The sequence below is a fragment of the Panthera uncia genome, chromosome D2, assembly GCF_023721935.1.
Source record: "Panthera uncia isolate 11264 chromosome D2, Puncia_PCG_1.0, whole genome shotgun sequence".
In the NCBI taxonomy this organism is placed as follows: domain Eukaryota; kingdom Metazoa; phylum Chordata; class Mammalia; order Carnivora; family Felidae; genus Panthera; species Panthera uncia.
In genome coordinates, this window is record NC_064818.1 from 82081711 (window position 1) to 82091477 (window position 9767).

The following is a 9767-nucleotide window of genomic DNA, read 5'->3' on the forward strand; positions in this document are numbered from 1 at the left end:
ATCGGGATGAGGGTAAGAATGCCAGATAAAATACAGGATGCCCAATTAAATTTGTGTTTCAGATAAACAATGAATCATTTTTTTAGTGTAAGTATTATGAAAAATTGTGTTGATTTGAAATTCGAATTTAACTAGGTGACCTGTATTTTTCATTTCTCAACTCGAGTATAGTTGAGACACAACGTTACATTAGTTGTAGGCGTACCACATAGTGATTCGACATCTCGGTACCTGAATCCGCGCTCACAACAGCGTAGGTCGCCTCTGTCACCATACGACACCATCCCCGGGCCACTGACTGTATTCTCTGTGCTGTACCTTTTATTCCCACGACTTACTTGGTAACTGGAAGCTGGTACCTCCCCTTTGCCCATTTTGTCTGAGCGCCCACCCGTCTGGCAACCATCAGTTTGTTCTCGGTGGTTTTAGGTCTGATTCCGCTTTTGTTTATTCGTTTGTTTGTTTTGTTTTAGGTTCTACATGTGAGTGAAATCATATGGTATTTGCCTTTCTCAGTCTGACTTCACTTAGCATAATACCTTCCAGGCCCATCCATGTTGATGCAAATGGCAGACCTCCTATTTCTATGATTAATATTCCTTTGTATGTATACACTGCATTCTCTTTATCCATTCATCTGCAGATGGCCATTTCGATTGCTTCAGTGTCTTGGCTATCGGAAATAATGTTGCAGCAAGTATGGGGAGGTGCATATATCTTTTCAGATTAGTGTTTTCATTTACCCCGTAGTGGTGTTCCTGGATCATATGGTAGTTCCATTTTTAATCTTTTGAGGAACCTCTATCCTGTCTTTCACAGTGGCCGCACCAGCTTGCATTCCCACCAACAGTGCAGGAGGCTTCCTCTTTCTCCACACCCTCACCAACACTTGTTGTTTCCTGTGTTTTTGATTCGAGCTATTCTGACAGGCGTGAGGTGGTATCTCTTTGTGGTTTTGATTTCCATGTTCTTGATGGGCCATTTTTTAATCAGATTGTTTTAGCGTTGAGTTGTATTAGTCCTTTATACATTTTGGATACTAACCCCTTATCAGATATGCCATTTGCAAATGTCTTCTCCCACTCAATAGCTTACCTTTTCGTTTGGTTGATGTTTCTTTCACTGTGTGAAAGCTTTTTATTTTGATATAGTCCCATTAGTTTATTTTTGCTTTTGTTTCCCTTGACTTGGGAGACATATCTAGGAAAATGTTGCTATGGCTGATGTCAGAGACATTACTGCCTGTGCTCTCTTCTAGGATTGTAATGGTCTCGCATCTCACGTGTAGGTCTTTAATTCATTTTTAATTTATTTTTGTGTGTGGTTGTAAGAAAGTGATCCAGTTTCATTCTTTTGCATGTAGCTGCCCAGTTTTCCCAACACCATTTTGTTGAAGAGACTGTCTTTTTCCTACTTTTTCCTACTTTTTCCTGTGTATTCTTGCCTTCTTTGTCAAAGATTGATCATACAAGCATGGACATACTTCTGAGCTCTCTGTTCTGTTCCATTGATCTGTGTGTCTCTTTTTGTGCCAGTACCATACTGTTTTGATGACTACAGCTTTGTAGTATATCTTGCAGTCTGGAGTTAACGATACCTCCAGCTTTGTTGTTTTTTTTTTTCTCAAGATTGCTATAGCTATTTGGGACATTTTGTGGTTCCAAATAAATTTTAGGATTCTAGTTCTATGAAAAATGCCGTTGATATTTTGATAGGAATTACATTGAATCTGTAGATTGCTTTGGTTAGTATGGATGTTTTAACAAAATTCTTCCCTTCTGTGAGCATAGAATATATTTACATTTGTGTCATCATCAGTGTTTTATGGTTTTCAGAGTACAGGTCCTTCACCTCCGTGGTTAAGTTTACTTCTAAGTATTTTATTATTATTGGTTCAGTTGTAAATGGAATTGTTTTTTTAATTTCTCTTTCTGCTACTTAGTCATTAGTGTAAAGAAACGCTGCCAATTTCCATATGTTAATTTTGTATCCTGCAGCTTTACTGAATTCATTTATTGTAATAGTTTTTTGGTGGAGTCTTAATGGTTTTCTACATATAGCATCATGTCATCTGCAAATAGTGGAAGTTTAACTTCTTCCTTACCAGTGTGGATGCCTTTCATTCTTTTCTCTTGTCTGATTGCTGTGCTGGGACTTCTAGTACTATGCTGAATAAAAATGGCAAGAGTAGACATCCTTATCTTGTTCCTAATCTTAGAGGAAAAGCTCTCAGTCTTTCACCATTGAGATGTTAGCTGTGGATTTTTATCATGGATAGAAGTTGGTTATGCTGAGGCATGTTCCCTCTAAATCCACTTTGTTGAGAGTTTTTTTCTGCATCTATTGAGATGATCATATGATTTTTATCCTTCGTTTGTTGGTGTGGTATATCACATTAATTGATTTGCAAATATTGAACCATCCTTGTATCCCTGGAATAAATCCCACTTGATCATGGTGAGTCAGCTGTTTAAAGTATTGTTAAATGGAGCTTACTAATATTTTGTTGAGGATTTTTCTGTTTGTGTTCATCAGAGATATTGGCTTGTAGTTTGTGTGTTTGTGTGTGGCATCTTTATCTGGTTTGGGTGTCAGGATAACACTGGCCTCACTGAATGTATTTGGATGCTTTCCTTCCTCCTCCATTTTGGAATAGTTTGAGGAGAGTAGGTATTACCTCTTCTGTAAGTGTTTGGTAAAATTCACCTGTGAATCCGTCTGGTCCTGGACTTTTATTTTTTTGGTAGTTTTATAATTAACAATTCAATTTCATAAGTAGTAACTGGTCAGTTCAGATTTGTATTCCTTATTGATTTAGTTTTGGAAGATTATAACGTCTCTAAGAATTTATCCATTTATTATAGGCTTCCCAGTGTTGGCATATAATTTTTCATAATATTCTATTATAATTCTTTGTATCTCTGTAGTGTCTGTTCTCTTTCATTTCTGATTTTATTAATTTGAGTCCTTTCTCTTTTCTTTTTTTGATGAGTCTAAGGGTTTATCAATTTTGTTTATCTTTTCAAAGAACCATTTCTTGATTTTCTTCTATTGTTTTTTGTCTCTGTGTCATTTATTTCTGCTCTGCTCTTTATTGTTTCCTTCCTTCTGCTCACCTTGGGCTTTGTTCCTTTTTAGTTACTTTAGTTGTAGGTTTAGGTTGTTTGAGCTTTTTCTTGTTTCTGGAGGTAGACTTGTATCATTATCTATTTCCCTCCTGGACCTGCTTTTCCTGTGTCCCAAAGATTATGTACTGTTGTATTTTCATTTTCATTTGTCTCCATGTGTTTTTTAATTTCTCTGATTTCATTATTGACCTATTAGTTGTTTGGTAGCATGTTGTTTGGCCTCCACATGTTTGTGTTTTTCCAGTTGTTGTTTTTGTCTGTATGTGATTGATTTCTAGTTGTATACCACTGTGGCTAGAAAAGATGCATGCATGGTATGATTTCCATCTTCTTGAATTTATTGAGGCTTGTTTTGTGACCTAGCGTACGTTCTATTCTGGAGAATGTTTTCGTGTGTACTTGAAATGAGGAGAATGTTTCATGTGTACTTGAATGTAGTTGGAACATTCTGTATATTTCTGAGCATCTGGTCTAATGTGTCATTTAAAAAGACACTGTTTTGGGGCGCCTGGGTGGCTCAGTCGGTTGAGCGTCTGACTTCCGCTCAGGTCACGATCTCGCAGTCCGTGAGTTCGAGCCCCACGTCGGGCTCTGGGCTGATGGCTTGGAGCCTGGAGCCTGCTTCCGATTCTGTGTCTCCCTCTCTCTCTGCCCTCCCCCATTCATGCTCTGTCTCTCTCTGTCTCAAAAATAAATAAACATTAAAAAAAAAATTAAAAAAAAAAAAAAAAGACACTGTTTCTTGGGGCACCTGGATGGCTCAGTCAGTTAAGTGTCCGACTTTGGCTCAGGTCATGATCTCACAGTTCACAAGTTCGAGCCCCGCATCAGGCCCTGTGCTGACTACTCAGAGTCTAGAGCTGCTTCAGATTCTGTCTCCCTCTCTCTCTGCCCCTCCCCTGCTTGCACGCTCTCATGCACTCCTCTGTCTCTCTGTCAAGAATAAATAAACATCAAAAAAATAAATAAATAAAGACACTGTTTCTTTATTGATCCTGTTAGATGATCTAGCCATTGATGTAAATGGAGTGTTAAAGTCCCCTTCCTTCTTTTATTGTGTTACCATCCATTTCTTCCTCTGTCAGTTATTATTGGCTTTATGTATTTAGGTGTTCCAATGTTGGGTGCATAGATATTTAAAATTGTTAGATCTCCTTGTTTGATCCCTTTACCATTATGTAATACCCTTCTCGGTGTCTTGTTACCATCTTTGTTTTAAAGTCTATTTTGTCCGATACAAGTATTGCTACCCTGGCTTTTTTTCACTCCCATGTGCATGATAAATGTTTTTCCATCTCTTCACTTTCAGTCTGTATGTATCTTTAGGGCCAACCTTAGTCTCTCTTAGACAGCATATACATGGGTCTTATTTTTCAATCCACCTCTCCCAACCCCTGTGTCTTTTAATTAGAGCATTTAGACCATTTACATTTAAAGTAATGACCAATAGGTATGTACTTATTGCCATTTTGTTAATTGTTTTCTGGTTGATTTTGTTGTTCTTCCCTCTTGCTTTCTTCTCTTGATCTCTTTTTTTGTGATTGATGAGTCTCTGTCATGTTTGGCTTTCTTTCTATTTTTTGTGCATCTGTTATAGGTTTGGGATTTGCTGTTAGCATGAGGTTCATATATAACATCCTAAGTATATAGCAATTTATGTTAAGTTGATGGTCATTTAATGAACACACAGTCTTAACCTGGGCTCCTCAAGAGGAGTCTGAATTTCCAAGCACCTATGAGTTCTGTGAGATTTCAGAATTTATGTTTACATTGCAATTAGAATCTTTAAGAATAAACATTCCACTATATATGAAGGTTAAATGCTTCTTCTGTAGAATTAATTCCCCAGTGGGAGATGTTTCCACAAACAAGACTTTACTTTTTCAAGTTACTGTTTGTTTCAAACTCTTGAGTATTTGAGAATCCTTAGAAAAGAAAAGGATCCCCTAATTATTCAGGCCTGAGACTCCAGCTAAAGCGGAGGACTTAAATTCAGAATGGAGCCAACTGAGAGGCCTCCAAGCCTCCACAGGCATGCTGTTGTGGATGCAGAGAAGGACGCCTGTACTGAGCAAGGCTTAGTTCTGGGAGGGAGCTAGCAATTTGGGACCAGAGAACAGGAGAGAGACCAGAACATTAACAATTCTGTTGTATTTGTGGTTGGCACAGTGATGCAGCCTGGAGGCCCATTGTCTAACCTTGGGGATTGGGTGACACTACATGGGGCAGCAGAGAGGAAACAGACTCTCCCCTCAAGCTCCCACCAGAAATGGTCTCAGCAGGGTCTTGTCTCTTTGTCCCCCTTTGCTCTTCTCAAGCTCAGGGTGGAGGCGTTCAGGGGTCACATCAAGGCTTAGTGCTCTGAAGTGCCACCCCGGCTCCAGAGGCTTTATTTGCAGGGCCCCTTCTCTCATCCTGGCAGTCAGAACACCTGTAAATAAATGCTGCTTTGTTTTTGCTGGAAAACCCTGTGACGCCCCCTTCTCTCTTCCCCTGGGAGGGCTGTGAACCGGGTCCAGGCGCGGAGCTTACGGTCCACAGACCCGCCTGCCTGCAAGTGTGACAGCCTCCCAGAGGGCTGTATTGATTTTTTTAAGAGGAGGAAAAAGGCATATAAAATTGGACTTTCCAGCCTTCTTTGAGTAGAAAGTGGTGCTTCCTAAAGGGAATTTTAATTGGCTGGCTTTGCAGCTAAAATGCTTTCTGCCCCTTTCTTTCTCCTCTTCACCCTGCCTCCATTCATCCTGTTAGACACCCCCTAAGCCCGTTTGCTTTTACTTCCTGCTCTTGAACATTAAGTGGGTACTTCATTGGCGGACTTCTGATTGGGAGACCTCGGGTGTTGCTAAGTTGGAGCGCCCTGGAAGGAAAGCAGAAGATGCTGGGGTAGCAGCCAGCTCGCAGAACGAGGGGGGTGGGAAATGGCATCTGCTCTTTGCTGCTCAGAGTGAATCATCCTTCAAATTGAAAATCTTGATTTCTGGTGCCAGTGACAATACTTGTTGAAGAAGTACAAATGTTTTCTGCTGCTTGTAATCTACTTCTTGCAAATATTAGTACTCTGGAAAAAAGATTTATTTTAATAATGTGAGTTTTAGGTTTTTTTTTTTCTGTAGTTAACATTGTTTTATTACCCTATATCCTTGCCAGAAAGCGCATTTTAAGAGTTTCAATTCAAAATTAAATATGACCTCAGTGTTTTAAAATACAATTACATTAACTGTCCATTTAATAGTTGCTTAAGATTTTTTTGGCCACTAATGTATAGTCAATATACTTGTCTGATATTAAACGCAGGGTTTTCAGCTCTGCTCACCAGCTAACGTGTTCCAGCTGCAACAATAAATAGGAGAAGCGAAGGCTTTCTGAGAAAGTGAGCTACGGAAAGTTGTTGCCAGAGGAAACTGCAGTGCTGTCTTCCATCATAAGCGACACTTTTCTTTAAAAACTCCATTGTGTTTGAAAATAGGGAACTATCTATTATTTAGAACTGTACAGACCAATTTACAAGACAGGTAATTTAGTGGCAGGATTATTTATTAATGAGCCCAGTACACAAGTTAATGGGACTAAACCCTGTGGAGGTCAGTCTTCCTATAACACATGCCTTTTGGAGCGAAAAGAGGTGGTGTCTTCAGAACATTGAGTTATTATTTTAGTATTTAAATTAAGACACCTTCCCTTGCTAAGATGTGATTTTTTTTTTTTCTGAATTGCATCACAACAAAGTCGTCTAGATGCTGTATGGAGATCAATTTTGTCAACCATATTAGGGGTGGGTATGTTTTAGTCCTGTTAGTACCTAAGGCATGAGAACCTGGAGAAGGGGCCGTGGCTTTCCAGGCTCAGGCACGTGCCGCCTTCCCTGCCACATGCTTTGTCTCTGGGATGCTCCGCCCCACTGTTCACCAGACCTTCCAGAATTCCCAGTCACCGTGGCAGGGACACTCATGTTCCTGCTTCCCGAAAGTGGGTTTCCTTCTTATGCCTGTATTCCCCCAGAATTGATCAGAAGGCAGTGACTGCAGGGGGTCTGCTGGTGTCCCCTGCATGTCAAGGGGGGGGGGGCGGGGCCACAGAGTTCTCCCCCACGAGGACCCTCTTCCCTCTTTCTATGGCGACCTGATGAGCTGCTCTTGGGAGACTGAAAAACCTCACGGAGAAAGGAGGGGCAGCACAGGTGGCCTTCCTCGCATGTGTGCAATTGCTGGAATTCAACACCTATCAGTAGTCAAGGAATGAAGTATTCGCTGTTGAATTTCATTTTTCTTGTGTTTCATCTCGTTATACAGTTGATTGCCTTATAGCAGGAGTGGGGAATGCCGTGAAGAAAGCCCACTTAGTTTGTGTCTTCAAATCTGAAACACTTCCAGGTTTTGACTGTGGAGTCCTATCAAAGTAAGCAGAATTGGAAGTGATGCCCAGTCCCTGGGCTTTAACAAACTTTGTTACTCAGCATTCTGCTACAAAATCTGAAAAGGCAGAGAAATGCAGCTCTCGCTGTTTAGAAGAGCTAAACAGTGGGTTTTTCTTCCCTCCCCCCTACCCCCGGGGAATGTTTTCGGCAAATTATTCATTGGAAAAACGAAACATGAACTGCAGGTGTTTCACAGCGCGTGTGCCGTGGTGGCCGTGTTCTCACCGTTGCATCTTGTCCACCCACTCGTTCAGCAGGCAGATCCTGAGCACCAGCACTGTGCCAGATTGGACCCCAGGGCTGGGAGGCAGAGTTGGGATCAGCTCCACGACAACGCATGGCTCTTCAGCCAAAGACCTCGAGCAGCCTTTGTGGGGAGCCCACCCATCTGACTTCTTCATGCAGCCTAGACTGACATCTGCCCATTGCAAACCAGCCTGCCCTGCTGGTTTGCCAAGCCACGTGAGAACCATAACGTGGCTTTTATCACCCTGGTCCTTGCTTCCAGAGGGTTGAGTGTAGGGAAGATGGTGAGCCTGGGACATTCTAAGGCCTAGGCTGCTTACCTGTATAAAGGAATGTTGTGTGGAATGGTCGTCGAGGCATTTAAACGTAAACATGGACTTCCTTTGAGGGTGTAGACCAGTGATGCCCAGCGGGCTGCTCCCAAAGACCCAAGACCCTACAGTGTGGACACTCCGTCCGTCTTCCTGGAAGTGTCTAGTATATAACAGAACTAGATTTAACACTTAGATTCCCATTGTCCTCGAATTGATAGGGCAGTGGGCCAAGGTTGTAGTCTTACGGATTAGGGAGAACTTTATAGAAGTTACCTAAACATAAAAGAATAAATCCAAATGCTATATAGGATATATGCTATCAAGAATAGAGCATGTGAACATAAGGACTTTTCCTTGTAAGGGGTGACTACTCATTTCCATTTCAGAGATGATCTGGAATACTGTGACTTCAAGGAGGTGGTACAGAGGTTAAGGTCTTTGGAATCAGACTTTAATTCAAGTTCTGGTTGCATCCCTCATGCATTGATTAAGTTATTATCACAAGACTTCTGGACTTAGTTTCTTCTTCTGGAACATAGAGATAATATCTCCCTTAGGGGTTATTGGGAGGAATAAATATGGAATAGTTGTTTTTTTTTTTTTTTAATTAAATACCTCACACGTGGTAGGCACTCAGTAAATAGCAGCTATGAAATTTTATGCAAGTGTTTTCCTTGACTTGTTTCCCTATAGTTGGTCCTCACCTTTATTCAGTGGACCCCTCGTTTCCAAAATGTCATATCATGTAATGGAGGTCTGACAGTGAGACATTCTCTCAACTGGGACTTCTGTATTCAGTTGCCTTGACTCTGGCTGACCTTGAATGTGTTACTGAGAGAGTGGGGTATTAGATTGCATGGTAGAAAGCCAGTCATCTTGGGGCGCCTGGGTGGCTCAGTCGGTTAAGCGCCAACTTTGGCTCAGGTCATGATCTCATGATTTGTGAGTTCGAGCCCCGCGTCAGGCTCTGTGCTGACAGCTTGGAGCCTGGAGCCTGCTTCGGATTCTGTGCCTCCCTCTCTCTCTGCTCCTTCCCTACTCGTGCTCTGTCTCCGTCTCTCAAAAAAATAAATAAACATTGAAAGCAAGCAAGCAAGCAAGCAAGCAAGCCTGACAGTCAGTCATCTTTGCCCATCTTAACTATGGCCCTGAGAGTTTCCAGTTCTCATGCTACTTTCTTTTTTCTCTTCACAGTTGTGTGTTTTAGGGAGCAAAGGCCCTCTCACTGATGGTTCAGTTCTGTGTCCCTAAAATCTTATATCCCAGAGCCAGCCCTTGTTTGAAACCTATGTCTTTTTCCTTAGGTGTCCTTGCAAAACTTTAATGGCACAGAGCAGTTAGTACATGTAATGACCTTCTGCACTATCATTCTGTCGTTTGGGCACAGACATCGATTTTGCTTATCTTGGCATGTGAAGGAAGGAGTCTGATTCCTCTCTGTGTCTCCTGAGCCTGCAGTGGCACACACCCTCAGCAGAGCGGAGCAAGGCCACACAGAGTCTTTGAGGGCACTGGAAGGGGCACCTGTAGAGAGTGTGCGGGTTGGCTCAGCAGAGAGAGACCAGACTGTGGAGGACACTCAGAACAGGTGGCTGCTGCCCTGGGCCACATGCATTATAAAGTCAGCCTGGCGGATGCTTGCGGTTGACCAGATGCCCCATT

General features: G+C 41.8%; 1 protein-coding gene across 6 annotated transcripts in view; it reads left to right on the forward strand.

Annotated features, from left to right (window-relative positions):
* MGMT (O-6-methylguanine-DNA methyltransferase) overlaps positions 1–9767 on the forward strand; it is a 296343-nt gene that overhangs the window by 233180 nt on the left and 53396 nt on the right. The gene's annotated exons all lie outside the window — the stretch shown is intronic.